Source organism: Phyllobates terribilis, unplaced genomic scaffold (assembly GCF_046119375.1).
Source record: "Phyllobates terribilis strain yellow unplaced genomic scaffold, ASM4611937v1 Scaffold_4656__1_contigs__length_58512, whole genome shotgun sequence".
Lineage (NCBI taxonomy): Eukaryota > Metazoa > Chordata > Amphibia > Anura > Dendrobatidae > Phyllobates > Phyllobates terribilis.
In genome coordinates, this window is record NW_027367405.1 from 1 (window position 1) to 16,846 (window position 16,846).

At 39.1% G+C, this 16,846-nt stretch overlaps 1 non-coding gene across 1 annotated transcript; it reads right to left on the minus strand.

Annotated features, from left to right (window-relative positions):
* Positions 1-16,352: 16,352 nt before the first annotated feature.
* TRNAN-GUU (transfer RNA asparagine (anticodon GUU)) lies at positions 16,353-16,426 on the minus strand. Its single transcript has one exon. It is a non-coding gene; the product is annotated as a tRNA-Asn (tRNA).
* Positions 16,427-16,846: the final 420 nt, after the last annotated feature.

The window sequence follows — 16,846 nt, forward strand, 5'->3', positions numbered from 1 at the left end:
AAATTCCGATTCCATCGTTGAACTTGTGATGCAAGTTTGTTTCTTGAGGCCCAAGAAATGGCACCACCACCAAGTAGAATAACCATCCACTTGTAGAAGAACGATCCTCTTAATTGGTTATCCAACTTGCATCTGAATACCCCTCCAATACCTGAGGGAAGCCATCATACACTAGACCAAAGTTCATAGTTCCCTTGAGGTATCGAAGTAACCTATAGACCGCTTGCACATGATGCACACTAGGATTACTAGTATATCGACTAAGCTTACCCACTGCAAAAGCAATGTCAGGGACGCTTCCCTGTTGGGAAACAAACGTGTAGATGGATCAATCAGAGTGTTCGCAGGAGTACACTCATGATAATTGAACTTATTCAACACTTTCTCAATGTAATAAGATTGTGTTAGCATTATCCTTCCCTCTTCCCGTTTTATCCTAATTCCAAGGATAACACCGGCCTCCCCCATGTCTTTCATGGAGAATTGTGATGACAAAATTCATTTGCAAGATTTACTTGCTCTTGATCTGTACCAAAGATCATCATGTCATCTACATATAGACAAATTATTACTCCATTTCTAGAATCATCAAATTTTCTATATAAGCACTTGTCCGATTGGTTTATCACAAAAACCATTAGACATCACAAACCTCATCAAACTTTTGATGCCACTGCTTAGGTGCTTGCTTCAGCCCATACAAGGACTTGATCAACTTACACACCTTATGTTCTTGACCAGGTATAACATACCCTTCAGGTTGTTTTATGTACACTTCCTCTCCTAAATCCCCATTAAGGACGCAGTTTTCACGTCCATTTGGTGTATAACCAGCTTGTTCATAACAGCTAAGGCAATCAAGAATCTAATGATGGATATTTGAGCTACTAGTGCATATGTATCAAAGTAGTCGGTCCCATACTTTTTTCTAAAGCCTTGAACCATCAATGTGGCTTTAAACTTATCTATGGTTCCGTCAACTTTCATCTTCTTCTTGAAGATCCACTTACCTCCCAATGGTCGACAACTAGGGGGAAGATCAGCCAATACCCAGGTGTGGTTACCCATGATGGAATACATCATATCATTTATGGCTTCCTTCCAAAAAGACACATCTTGTGACTTCATTGCCTCGACAAATGTCTTAGGATCATCCTCAATATTATAACAATATAAATATTGAGAATCAATCTCATCTCTTGTTCCTTCAACCAAGTAAATATGGAAATCAGGTCCAAAAGATTTACTCTTCCTTACTCGCTTACCCCTTCTGATTTCTGTAATCCGTTCCCTATGAGGTACATGTACCTCTGGAGGTACACGTTCCCCTTGATCTGAACTCGATCCAGGAACCAAGTCCTTGGGTATAGGTATTGAGGAAAACCTTCTTTCATCAAAGAGGGCATCACGTGACTCTATAATGGTGTGAACTGATATAGATTTGTTAGGTTCAATAACATAGAACCTATACGCACTGGAATGCTTGGCATATCCAATAAATATACATTCAACACCCTTGTCACCCAAAGTCTTATGCTTAGGTTGTGGTAGCCTTACTACCGCCCTACAACCCCAAACTCTAATGAAGTTCAGATTCGGAGTCCTCTTGAACCAAAGTTCATATGGAGTAACTTTTTTTCCTTGAGTCATTTAGCAAGTAACATGCCGTAAGCATAGCTTCTCCCCAAAATCCATCATTCAACCCCGAGTAGGAAAGCATGGAGTTAACCATTTCCTTTAATACTTGATTTTTCCTCTCCGACACACCATTTTGTTGTGGTGTATAGGGAGCCGTGGTTTCATGAATGATACCAACTGATTGGAAGTAATCCGGGTCAAAGTATTCACCCCTTCTATCAGTACGTAACCTTTTGATTAAGGTTCCCTTTTGAAGTTCAACTTCATTCATGTAAATTTTGAATTTACCAAGGGCTTCATCTTTAGAATGCAATAGAAACAAATAGCAATAACGTGAATAATCATCAATGATTGTCCCACATATTTCTTATTTCCTAAATATGGAGAAGCATGAAAATCACACAAGTCATTATGAATTAATTCAAGCATGGAAGATACCCTTACTACACTAGGGAAAGGATGTCTAGTGATCTTAGTAAGCATGCATGTTTTACACTTGTCTATACTCATATAAAAAGATGGAATTAAATCACATTTAGACATATCATGCAAATTCTTATAATTGACATGCTCGAGACGTTCATCCCAATGTGAAGAAACTGAACTCTTAGAGGGAACGCTTCCCTTAGCAGGGACGTGTCCCTCAGACGGAACTGAACCTTGTGTGCAAGTCATGTAAATGGAAACAACTTTACTAATACTAAGTTTAAACATGCCATTACAAAGATAACCAATAACAAAGAACACACCACACTTGGAAAAGATGTACTTATCGGCTTCATACACTTGCTGAAAGCCTAACTTGTTAAGGATTGTTCTGGAAAACTAAATTCTTTCTAATTCTGTGTACAAACAACACATTACTAAGAACTAAAGTCTTCCTAGATGAGAACTCTAGTTCCACTTGGCCTTTGCCTATTACCAGGGCAGTTGACTCATCTCCCATGTGGAGTACACGTCCATGCACAGGAATGAATGTCTTGAAGATGATTTTGTCCCTACTCACATGGACATTAGCGCCTAAGTCAACCCACCATGCGACCTCATCATCTTGCACATAAAATGTCTCAGAAATATAAGAAACATAATCCAATACCGGATCAGTAACTAAACGAGGGAAGTGTCCCTCTCAAGGAAACTATCTCTTTCTAACCTTGATGAGATGCATGCCCTTGGTCCTTGGACCCTTGAGTAGAATGGTTTGGAGCATTTCCAATTTTCCCCTTTACAACATAACAATCTCTTTTGAAATGTCATGGCTTCCCACAATTCCAACAACCCTTCCCCTGGGGGTAATTGTTCCCTTTGGGTAAGCTTTTCCTTTAGGAAAACGTTTCTTGTTGGGACCATTGTGCTTGTTTTTTAACGCCCTTTTCTTGACTTTGTTCCTGTTCTCATACTGAGAACCTTCTTCCATCATATGAAGGTGGAAGAAACACACGTTTCCTTCTCATTACCCTTCTCTTGCGCACGAATATTTTCTTCGATACGCAAATGGCTTCCAAGTTCCACAAGAGAAATATTTTCCTTCTTGTGCTTCAACGTATTCTTGAACTTTTTCCAGGAAGGTGGTAACTTCCCAATGATGGTAGACACGGCTATGCGTTCATCCATCTTCATACCATGTTGAAAAGATTGCCCTAAAATACGTTGAATCTCATGGTATTGTTCCATCACAGGCCGAGCATCAATCATTTTATAATCATTGAGATTGATCACAAGGAACTTTTCGCTAGAAGCGTCCTCGGCCATGTACTTGAACTCCAAAGAGTCCCAAAGTTCCATAGACGACTCGACATTTTGATACACATCAAAGAGAGAGTCAGACATACCATTCAAGATGTGACCACAACATATGTAATCATCATTCTCCCACTTGCTCCATCGTCTCAAAGCATCTAGTGGCCCATCATCCTCAACCTCGGGAATAGAAGTGGAAAGCACATACGCCACCTTCAAGGAAGTGAAGAGGAAATGCATCTTATTTTGCCAGCGTTGAAAGTCCGTACCTTCAAACTTGTCAAGCTTCTGAAACTTCATTGTCAAATCACTCACGGTTGCCATTGATCACCAAAATATTGATTTTGATTGTTGGTTGTGGAGGCTTCACACCTTGGTCTTCAAATGGCCTCTAGGGAAGTGATCAAGTAACAACACAAACCGGATAATGATTTGAATCGCGTAAACGCTTTCCAAAATCAATATTTCTCCCCTTACAAGTCTTAGAGAGTCCACGAAATTTGAAGTGGAATAAGACAAAACCAAACCGATTCAAATCAAGGCTTTTGATTAAAATCAAACAATAGAGACGAGTATTTTGGAATTTAGACGGTTGTTTATAGCTTAGATGTTCAATCCGCCCCGACCACTATGTCCTAGAACCCTTTATATAAGGTTTAGGAAACTCCCATATTCAGATATGGAAGTTACATGAAGGTTATGCCAGTTACCAAGCAGTTACAACTAGCTTCCCTGACGGTTACCTCGTAAGGGACTATCCCTAACAGTTATCGACGGTTATCGACGGTTACCCATGTAGTGGCACATGTTCTGATGGTTACCACTGACCACTCATGACGGTTATGGCAGTTACCAAGTGGTTACAACTGCCTTCCCTGACGGTTACCGACGATTACCCAAGTAGTGGCACAAGTTCTGGTGGTTACAATTGACCACTCACATGCACGTGATAAAATGAGAAAGTGTTCGACCAATTCAACCATTCTTTAGTCTCGGTACAGTTCCTCGTACCCTTCCCTCACAGGGACACGTCCCTCGCAGGGGCACTTTCCTCGTATGGTCACTTCCCTCAGATATAAATATTACCTCAGAGGAAATTGAACGTGTTAACCTTACATGTTGTCATCCAAGACTCAACTTCGTTTACACAAGTGTGTACTCCACACCCCCTAACTTATGTTATAACGAAATGAGCTCCTATATTGTCGTATGAATTCCGATCACACTAAATGACATTATTCTTTACATAAAACAATCATGATAGCACTAAAATTATCAACATATACTTCTATAACCTTAAGTAAATGACCGTAGTATTCATCCAACCACAACATTGCCAACTACAAATTCATATATCACAAGTGATTATGCATATTTACAAGAGATAAATCATAGTACTCAAACCACACTACAGAAATCACCTTGAGGATTCTGGTTTTTGATATTCCCTAATGGATCACAGATTTATGAATGAGATGAAGCTTGAGATGATATTCAATCATATGTATAATGAAGAAGAAGTAATTAGGTACATTCAAATAATTTATAGAAACATTTATCCATTCACATGTGACTTTCATTCATTTTATGACCACACATTTTCTCTTCAATCATAATACATTACTATTGTCATGTGAAACCCAATTACTAACAACCTGCCAATAGTACAAACTTTTAATCCTACCATGTGAAAATGAAGTACTCACCCTTCAATCTACACATTAATAGATATTGTAGAAACAATATCTTGTGTTTCCAGCACTCGAATCCTTTCTCTTTGTCGTGCTTGAACAAATTTTTTTCATCAACACCTAAACCTAAAGCAACCAATGGGTGGGGAAGGTATTGCGGTGGTGATAGAGGTGGTGAAATAATCCTATTTCCAGCCCTATCATATTCCTGTAACCAATCATAACAATAACACAAAGAAATGGTTTGCAAGGCATCATCATATTAGGGTTGACTTACAAGTGCAATATAAAAACAAGTTTCATGATTACAACAAACATGGTGATCCAGAAAACTTACAAATACATTAAAGTACCTCCCAGAACTATTTGATGACGGACTATATTTAGTCATGGTTTCCAAGACTTCACGCATCAACCCTCCAAATTGACGCTCTAATTTTTTTCCTCCTCAATCATACATAGTGCATCGTAATCTGCATTGTATTCATCCGAGTCATATGACATCGTGAAATAATATTCATCAAGTAAATTAGTTCATGTCCACAATATATGCATCATATACTACGGTTGCATCTTTGTTCAAGTCAATTAGTTCAAGTCAATTAGTTCAATTCAATTAGTTCAATACACTTTTTTGCATCTTTGTTCATTTCCATAATATATGCATCATATACTACGTTTAAAGTACACTAACTTCAGTAGTAACTTATGCAAAGTGCAACTACTAGTTCGATATAACAGTAACTTCAGCAAAGTGCAACTAAGAGTAAAAAAGAGTTCAATATAGCAACCAATTACCTGTATAATTATTTATCTTTCAGTTGACACATTAGCCTAAACATCAAACAAAAAAAAGAAATCAATAGCTCAACCAGACTGTCACTACCTTATCAGTATCTGTCACTACCTTATCAGTATCTCAACCAGATCAGCAAGAAAAGAGATGAATAGCTCAACCATACCTTATTAGTAGCTCAACCAGACCTTATAAGCAAAAAAGAGATCAATAGCTCAACTAGACCTTATTAGTAAAAAAGAGATCTAAAATCATTCGATGATTATGATTCCACAATTCCATATTAGCTTTACCACTATTGACTTTCAAGCACTATAAACCTGATTCACCTTGGTTTCTCTGAGGAACAACTTCCAAAATAAACATTATGCTGGTCTTCATTCAATTTTTAAAGAGAAGTCCTTTCTCCTCCTGGAATATTTTAAAGATTCCACATTTGATTAGAATTGCTAGGCTCCTTTGTTGCATTTGACCCATACACAAAGGATTGTTTTACAGTCCTGGAATATAAAACACATCTTGAATGAGTAAAGATACTTGATCAATCTTGATTTTAACTTTCCCCTGTCCAAAAACTTTGAGTCTCATTCTGTTTCCCAACCTGACATAGCAGGAGAAGGAATTGTCAAGAGTGAAAACCATTGTTTGTCTCTGTAGGATCATTGAATGGGTTTGATCTTAGGAACCGAGATTTGAGTTCCTAAGAGAGGAATTCAAGCAAGTGCTTATCTGTTTAAGTAATTCATGAAGAAATATATAAAAATCAAGTGATCAAAATACAAGAGTTACAACTTAAGTCAAACACACAATTCCTAGGTTCGACACATGACGGGTTGCAAAACGCGTGTCGTTGTGCATTCTTCTTTTCCTTGTAGTGTTCAGGAGGAACTTAGGCTCAACTTCTGGTACCTGCAAAGTAGAAGAAGGGTAAAGCTTGTCGCCTTCCAAACTTAGAAACGGGGACCCACCGGCCAAACACACCTTAGCATCATCTGTATCCCCAATGGGATCATGCACACCAATAGCACAAATAAAAGCAACATCCTTGACGGGGTGTTTCATAGCATCAAAGATATTAAATTTCACATTCTTCCCATAAAACTCTTGGTTAAAGACCCACTAGATAAATCAACTTTCGTACTTGCAGTTTTTTAAAATGTCTACCTAAGAGTATAGGCGCAGCTTGCCTATCATGCTCCATGTCTAGCACAAAGAAGTATGTAGGAAAGACTAACATAACAACCATAACCAAAACATTCTCAACCACTCCCTTAGGATAAACAGTGGACCCATCGGTCAATTGAATTATTATACCTCTTTCAAGGAATGATCCTAATCCTAGATGCTTACAAAGAGAGTATGGAATCACATTAACAGAAGAACCCAAAACAAGCATAGATTTATCAAAATGCTTATCACCAATACTACAAGGAATAATTACCATACCTTAATCAATGCACTTATTAGGCATACACTTTTTGAATACAACAACGACTCTTTCACTTACCGCGACCTTCTGTTGTTCCTTCAACTTTTTTTTCTCTTGATCGTGCATAGTTCCTTCAAATATTTTTCATAACGAGGAATACTTTTGACTAGCTTCAGCAAAGGGATGTTTACCTCGCACTTACTGAATGCCTCAAAAAGCTCCTTATCTTTCTCTAGTTTCCTAGTGTCTTTCAATGCTTCAGGAAAGGGTGTCGGGGGTTTCAAACTCTCAAGTGGTGGAAAGTTTGGATGCACATAGTTGATTTATCTCATCTTGAAATCACCACGTAGATCAACTATCTTGTCCTTGACATCAAGTGGTGGAAATGGGTTAGCCTCTTCAGCGTTCAGCAGCGAACGAAGATAATCCTTGGTGGCAACAAGGGAGCGAGCGCGCTGGGCAAGGTCGCGGGGGTGCAGGTCCACAGGGAGATGGTCCGGTCGCACATCCCAGGGAACAGTCGTGCACAAGGTTCTTGAAAGGGGTCCATCTGGGTGTTGTCGCGTGGATCCAAGGTGCGATTGTGCCCATCTATAGAAGAGAAGGCGCGGTTGCGTGGGGTTGGGGCGCAGTCGCGCGACTCCTCAGGGGATAATGCACGGCCACACAGCGCAGGGCGTGGGTGCGCATCTATAGGTCCTTCAGCTACGAACTCTTCTTCATCAACTAGCATTTCTCCGAGTTCCAACCACTGCTTAGAGCCATGCCATTGACATTCCTAATGTTGGGATTCACTACGGTTTGAGACGACAATGAGTTCGATTAATTCTGTGTCAGAGTAGATACTTCCTGTTCCAATCACCCAATCTATATTTCCATGTTCTTTATACCCGCCTTGATAGTTTGGACATGAGTTGCGACGTTCTTAATCAAAGAATTCAGCAGATCCGCAGTTGAGGGTCCCGAACTAGGTTGACGATTGCGAGGCCTCCATCTCTGTTGCTTCTCAGTTGATCTCCATACCTGGATTGTATTTATTATGTTGTTGATCATTACAAGGGCGTGGAGGTCCATATCCACCCACAACGTTAACATCAACAACTGTATCTTCCTGTAGCTCAAGGCATTTGTCAGAGTGAAGAGACGGATTAGAACAAACTCCACAAACACTTGATGATTGTTGCCCACTCTTTGGAGATAGACTATTAAGGATCTTCTTAATCTCATCTATCTTATTAGCAAGGCTTGGGTCTTCTGAACTCAAGGCATTCACTACTCTCTTATTATAAGTCCCCTAAACCTCCTAGTACTTTTTTCCATATCTTGTAGCTTCTCCATGGCATCTTCATGGGTCATTTTTAGAATGCTTCCACCGCAGGCGGCATTAGTCATTATCCTTTCCGAATTTAGCAAACCTTGGGTTAGTAATAGCACTAGTTCATCAGACTCATATCCATGAAAGTGTTAGCTAGCACACAACCCCTTGAAACGCTCCAAGTAATCATAAAGTGATTCCTCATCTCACTGCTCTACCTGGGCAATCTCTTTCTTCAATGCATTTTCTTTCTTAACTGGGAAGTACCTTGTCAGCAACTCCTTGTGCAATCTCTCCTAGTTGTCTATTGACCCAATAGGTAGATGGTAATACTAGAACGTGGCAGTATCTTTCAGTGTAAACCCAAATGCTTTCACCTTGATCTACTATTTAGTAACAATGGCTGGATTAGTTGTCATGCAGATAACATGAATTGGTTGAGATGTATTATTGGGCCCTCTTTTGGAAAACCATGGAACATGAGGAGCAAATTGATTACCCCCGACTTCAGCTTGAATATCACCCACGACCAAAGGGTGGTAGAATTACTGTTTCTGGTTGTTGTGTCAGATTGGGGGTAGTATGCTCCCTCAATGTGATGTTACCACCATTATTCCCTTGCGCGAGTACCTCTTGTATGCTTCTATAGCTGAGCTATTTTCAGTTGGGTATTTGCAAGAGCTATTAGCTCAAGAGTCTTCCCTTCAATCTGATCATCGTCTATTGTGTCAATCTCTGCTCTCTTCTCTCTGTGACTTCTATGGATAGTCTGCTCGATCTTTGGTAAGCTCAACAATAAATTGATCAGTAGTATGGGTGTTGACCATGCACTAGTCAATACTAAAGTTAATCAAACTAAAACACAAGAAAAGAAACTTTGACTCCCCGAAAATGACGCCAAATTTGACGTGGTGCAGAATGCGTGTCATTGCGCCCAATCAAAGTAATTATCCTAACTAGCAACTCTACAATAAGAGGCAAGCAAGACTCAAATCCACAGGGAGTCAGATTATCGATTCTTATGTTACTAGTGTGATCAACTTGTAATGTAACCAAGGGGGATTTATAATTCAACTAAACAAACTATGATTGTAAATGTAATATTGAGAAAACACTTCATTTAAAAAGTATCCACACATCAGATAGATAAGTTGATCATTGACAACTATTGATATTCGAGTTCACCAATTCATATTACATGGTTGTCCTAATCCCTGTTTGGATATAGTTATTAGTCCAACTAGTCCTAATAACCCTTACTAAGCTACAACCCTGAAACTATCAAGATTTAATATCCAAAAAGCAATGAACTCATGAATAGATATGTGCATGCAGTACCATTGACTTAAGTTGATATTTAACATGCAATCAACTCTCTCCACAATCACAATCCCAACTAGATCATGCAATTGAATTGCAACACAAAGCTAAGACCTTTCAACTAGAAACAATCAAACCCTAGCAATATGAATAGATCCAATCAACCTAGGTAGGTAAGCCAGCCAGACAAATCAGATTCAATAAACAATTAAGTGCAAGAGAGATAAAACTAACCAAATATGAATAAGAACTAACGTATAATTCTTATAACCAAATCATCGAAAGACTTCAACTATTGAACAAAGCAATAGAGAACTAGTGCGACATAGTTTCTCTAGAACGTAAAATAAAAGTGTAAAGTGAAGGAGGTAGATGGAGCTTAAACTCCTAAAATCTATTTATTCAACCCTAATACTAGTAAAAAATAATACTAAACTCCCAACCCAATACTCCATTAGAAATGAACAAACTCTTGAAGCAAATCCCGCAAGCAAAGCCAAAGCTGCGTGTCCAACCCAACAGGGGCACGGCTGCGCCACCTAGGGAGCGGTTGTGCCAAGGCCCAACTCGACACTTTGAGTGTGCAAGAAGGTGCATTGTCGGACCCACTTGGGATGGGTCGCGCCCTGGTCTCTGTAGCTTGGCGCGATTGCGCCTTCTCCTGATCGGTTGCGCTTTCGTCCCTTTGGCAATCTTCTCTTTGTCTTATCTCTTATGTCTGTCATCTTTATGAATAACACTTATGCACTGCGAGGTCCGGGTCACGGTAATACGCTTCATAACTTTTCCAGATCACCTATAAAAGAAGCTAACAACCATTGGATGCTCTATGCAAGATATCTCCTTTTAACACATGATTCTCTACTTAGGCTTGTAAAAACTCCCTTCTCTCAATAGATTTAAGCTGCTTCAACAATATAACTCTCAAGCTCTCAAATGATCAAATTGCTAAATTATAACAATCAACTAGTTAACCTTGGAAAAACCCTAGAACATCACCTTATATAGGTGAGAAATAAAATCGGTTTCCTAAACAGAAATAATTTGTAATACGCTAGATAAGCTGAATCTAAACAAGAAAATCTAAACTGTTTTTTAAATGAAGTAGCTTTCCATAAATAGGAACTGTGAAAGATCCTTTCCATGAATAAATGCTCGGTCCCCTTCAGCTATATCCTTCGGTTCCCTTCACGTTCATATGTGTGTAACACTCTCGTCGACCCCCTTTAGCACTATAAGTGATATCGCTCTTCCCGTGCTATTTCTCTACTTCAGTTCCCTTGAGCGATACAGGTGCTATTGAAGCTCCTTAGTTCCTATACATTTGCACTTGATAAACCAACTACTTTCCTTCATCGCAATTCCAATATAAGCTATAACATAATCCTGTAATGACTCACTCAAGGTAGATATTAGAAACAATAATTTTGTTTGTTATCATTAAAACTGGGGAGACGAGTGATAGGAACTGAGTTGCCTAGTTCCTATAACCCAACAATTTCCACCTTTGTAATGATGAAAAACATAGAGTTTTGGCATATTATTTAAACTGTACCAAATGGACTAAGAATTTGATAGTGATAATTACCCCTTATATAAAGAACAAGTTCTCCACTATTATTTCCTTTAGTATCTCACAATTCAGTCCCCCCCTCAATACATAAACCCAAATGCCTCATTAATTCCTTCTTTTGACATCATAGAAAAAGTTGCCTGTTAAGTATTAAATGAGCGAACAAAGGAGATTTACTAAATCAGTTCTCTCTAGAGGATAAGCAAGTGATACAGAAAGAATAAACCAAGTATAAAACTAAAATAAAACACATTGCAAGACTCAACTAGAACAACATCATACTTGTATATTAATGAATCACCCAAACAACTGACACATAAAACAAGGATAAGTGCAAAATAGCCTAAGAATTCTATGCGTTGTTAAACGGGAACAAATAATAAGCAATTTGATCCTCAGTGACTGTTTCATGCTCAACATGAACTTCAAAATCTTCCAGAAACAGACTAGCAACTTAAATATGAAGATCGCGGAAAATGTTTTTGACCGTTATGTGGAAGTGCTTGAGCTATTTAGATATGCCTTGAAGTATTTCGAGGACCTTGATGTTTACAACTATTTGCTGAATAAGTGCTTGCTCTAATTCACTTGCCTTTGGAAGATCTTTGAAGTCTTCTTTCTTTGCCTTTACTTCAGGAGCTGTTGGAGGGGGATCCATACTTGAGTACTTTTGCAAAAGGTGCATGCTTGGAAAAAATATTATGTTCTTGTAGGGAGTTTCATAGACTGGGCTGTAGATTCTTGACTCAACCATAATCTTCTTCACAAGGTGTGTGTGTATGGTAGAGAGTTTGTTTTATGTTGGAGGGTTGTGAGCATGTGAAAGAGTATGATTTTGGGAGTGTCTATGAACTCGCCTTCCATTGCCTGTCACATTAGGAAAGCATTTATGATGTTAACTGTATCCCTCTTTTCCTGGCAAGGAATGATGTTATGGATCATGATGTGGTAAAGCATCTTATCCTAGAAGCGCATTTTGATTCTTTTTGATATATGAGATGTTGCGGTGACCAAACAGAAGTTGGATTGTATCGTCCTTTCTAGGAGGCCAATTCCTCTTGGGTAGCGATGCGTACTCTTCACGGATAGGGAAGTCAAGGAACTTCGCAATCATCTTGGCATTGATAGTGATGGGATCTTCACCCCAAGGGTTAAATGCGACAACGTAGGACTCTCCTAGGCCAGGGGTCATTAGGTTTAAATTGGAATAGAACTTACGAGCTTCATTGTGGTTGATTGTGAATGGTTCTTGTTCTATCTGACCAGGAAGTCCGCTCCAATGTTGCTACAGTTGAAGCGAGATCGAACTTCCTTGAGTCGATCATTTCCTAGAATCTTGCCTATGATAATTGGGTCAATGAGGGGGCGGGTTTAGAAATTGCTTGTGGCAGGCGGAAGTGATATGTCAAGCTGCTGCGAGGCTTTGGAGGCAGTGGAAAGAGGTGTAAGGATTAGGGCCTTTTGAGGAGCTGGAGGCAGTGGAGAGGGAAGAGCAGGGGCTTTTGGTTTCTTGTCTATTGATGATGAGCCATCTAGGAGAGGGCGTTTATGCGATTGTCGGGATGCGCTTCCTCTAATGACGAGGGGTAGGTTGGCCTTGGCAACTTAAGACCTTTAGTAAGCGTCATATCAGTAGTAGTGACTGTTTCTTGGGCGGTGGATTTAGCGAGGTCGATCACATCTCTGGTCTTGGAGTTGCTGGATGCAGTCTTGGACTCGCTAAGGGATAGTGTTTGCATTTTGTCTGAGCTTTCTTGAGATTGATGGATTTTAGGTGTAGGAGGTGGCGAAGAAGCTTTGGCTGGAGGACGTGGTATGGATCTTTGGTGGTTGATGGAGGAGAAGGAGATGTGACTGTGGTGGAGGCATGTCGAGGAGTTGTTGTAAAGCCTGGAAGTGGTGTCTGTGACTTAGCTTGGGCTTCAACAACTACCAACGCTTCTTGCTTAAGTTTCTTGAAGCCAAGAAACTCCACCTATTCAATGACTTTGATGGATTGGGTAGATAATTTTATGTTTGAAGAGGTGGCCATTGTTTTGATTGATTTGACTTGAGGAGAAATGGAGAAAGAGTAATATGATGAGAATTGTGAGAGCTTGGGAGCAGAGAAGATGTGAGAGAGAGAATATGATAGAGCTTAATGAGGGAGGTGATCATGGACGGTGAAGGAAGGGGCCTTTTATGGAGGTTCTTAAACGGTCACAAGTTCTAACGATCGCAGATGTATCGGTAGGATGTAGCTTCTTGGAAATGCAATTACTTAAAATGCCTCTTTCACGGGAAATGGGATGAGAGGCAGCTTAATGATTACCTTTTGTAATTAACTGTTAATATCAGCCGATCCCCATGAGTTCTGCCAGTCCCCAAAAATTACACGGTCGGTTCCCATAATCAAATTTTCGGTTCCCATGCTTACTGAGCAGTCCATCATAAAGAGATATTGGGATAACGCTTATTAAACTAGTTCCCAATCACAACGATTGTACCAGGGAGACATCAGCATACATTTATATAGTGGAAGAAAAAAGGCACTCACACAATCAATACATATGAATATGCAATGAATATCAAGGTAAGCTATTTGTCATATAAGTGAATATTCAAGGTGTGGACTATTGGTCATAGGGAACGGAATACAAAGATCGGCCAATGGACTATCTTATAAGCACGAATCATATTTGGGGGGTTGTTTGATATGGTTTATAAGCGATGATCATGCGTATGTTTCATGGCTTGAAAGAAAGAGCATACAAAGGTACACAAATAATCAAGCAATAAGATGAAGCAAGATAGTAATTAACAATGTCATTCTAATTGCATTACACAGCGCATGCGAGAGCCTAATACCCCCAAGGGCACTGTTTTAAAGACACACAACTAAGTCCTAAGTTCTAAGCTTAAAGATAGAAAATAATTCATAGTCAATGGAGTGGGACTTACAAGGAGGGGTTGCTCAACTAAAGGGAATCAGTCTCAAGATAAGCCTCAAGTTGCTAAATATGTCCTTGTTCAAGGCCTTGGTGAAAATATCAGTTATTTGATCCTCAGTCCTGCAGTGAGTAAGCTCAATGTTCTTCTTCTCCACATGTTCACAGAGAATGTGAGGAAGAATATCAATGTGCATTTTCATGAGTAATGCACTTGGTTCTTGGAGATATTGATAGCGATGGTATTATAACACCTTATTCAACCGCACCTTAAGAGATGCCAAACTCTGAGAACTATTGCATAAGCCATAGAAGTTGAGTGGAGCATGATGAATTGGTTATGTATTAAGCTTCAGTGGTTGAGAGGGCAATGGAGGTTTGCTTCTTGGAGTCCCATGATACAAGGTAAGTGCTTAGAAATTGAGCCATTCCATAGGTGCTCTTGCGATCAACCATGTAACCTACATAATCAGTATTACTATATCCAACAAGAGTAAAATCACAGCATTCAGGATACCATATGCAAAGATTGTCAGTCCCTTTGAGGTAGCGAAAGACTAGCTTGATTTTGGCGATATGTGGTTTTCTTGGAACAGATTGGAATCGGGAACAAAGACTAACAACAACACAATATCTGGTCTGGAAGCAGTCAAGTACATAAGAGAACCCACCATTCCCCTGTAAGTAGTGTCATTGGTCGAAGGACATTCATATCAACATCTAACTTAGTTGTTGTGGATACTGGAGTGTGAAGTGACTTGCAAGAATCGAAATCATACTTCTTCAAGATCTCTATTAAGTATTTTTGATGACAAATCTCTACGGCTTCACCCTTTGCACCACTTGCAAACCCAAAAAGAAGTTCAGTTCCCCTATCATATTCAGTTGAACTTGTTACTCATCAAATCTTTGAATTCTCGACCACCGACATGTTGGTTGCACCAAAAATGATATCGTCTACATATACCCAGACTACAAGAATGTCGCTTCCAAGTTCTTGAATGAAGAGTGTATTGTCTATCTTCCCCCTTCGACTGTTATTGACTAGATAGTACTCTGAGAGGTAACCGTACCAAGCTCTTGGAACTTGGTTCAGGCCAAACAACGCTTTATCCAGGAAGAACACATGATTGGGGTGTTGAGCGTCTTCAAGACCAAGAGGTTGTTTAACATACACTTCCTCATTTAGATGGCCATTGAGAAAATTAGTCTTGACGTCCATCTGAAATAGCTTGAAGCTCTTGTGAGAAGCGAAAACAATCAAAGACGAATAACTTCAAGCCTAGCTACTGTTGCATGGGTCTCATCATAATCAATTCCTTCTTGTTTGTTATACTCCTGAGAAACTAGTCTAGATTGCCTAAACGGAGTAGTCTTGCCTAAGGAAACTAATCACGATTGAGTTTCATCTCCATGGTTGTCACGCGTGTGAGTGTGGCCTTTCTACTCAATTACTCATTGAACTTTTTGATAGGTGTGTTGGATGTTGTAGAAGCTGGAGAGTAACCTCTCCATGTATTTAACATGTATGAGTAGTGTGTTTCAATTCATTTTCCCCAGAATCATTGTAACCGTAAGCCATAGTGTTTTCTGTTCAGTTTGTTCTATATTGAAATAAAAATAGTGTATTAATGGTTTGGTTTGCTGTGTTCGAAACAAATGGTAAGATTCCATTGAGATATTTGAAGACGAATACTTGGCGGGAGCTGGACTTAGCTTATGCCAAATCTGAAAGAGTGGTTATACAGAAGCATTAATTAAGACTGAAGCTTGCAGAAAGGAAGTAGAGCATGAGCAGGTCAGAAGTTAATAAGAAATCTCACGATTCACCAGTTGATAGAATGTATTGATAAAAAAAAGATGAAAATAGTGTATTGATAGATAAAAAGAAGAAGAAAAGATTCAACTTGAGAAATGAATTAACGCTAGAAGGAGGGCTTGAACCTCCGACCTTGTGGTTAACAGCCACACGCTCTAGCCAACTGAGCTATTCCAGCTTCGTGCTTTGAGCAGACGTTATTTTTTATCAATACAATGTATTTATCCAATTTAACTTTGGATAACTTGCCTGCTAGAATCTAGATCATAAATTCACCTATAAGCAAAAACAAACATTTAAACATAGCAAATGTAGAATGTAGAGAATACGGAAATGGTGAGATGCGATAATATAGATTTATATTTCAAGTTAATTATAATTTTATTAAATTAAACTAATAAAGGGGTTTAGATGTTTTATTTTATAAATTAAGATGTTGGAGGAAGGTTGAATGACACAGATATAAAAACTAAAGAATATTCGATTATATATTTTGACCGTGTTGAAAATATATTTGAGATTTTGACAGTGCCTGAACGTGTCGGCGTATCAACAATATGTCGTACTCGTATACCTATACTAATACATAGAAACAACT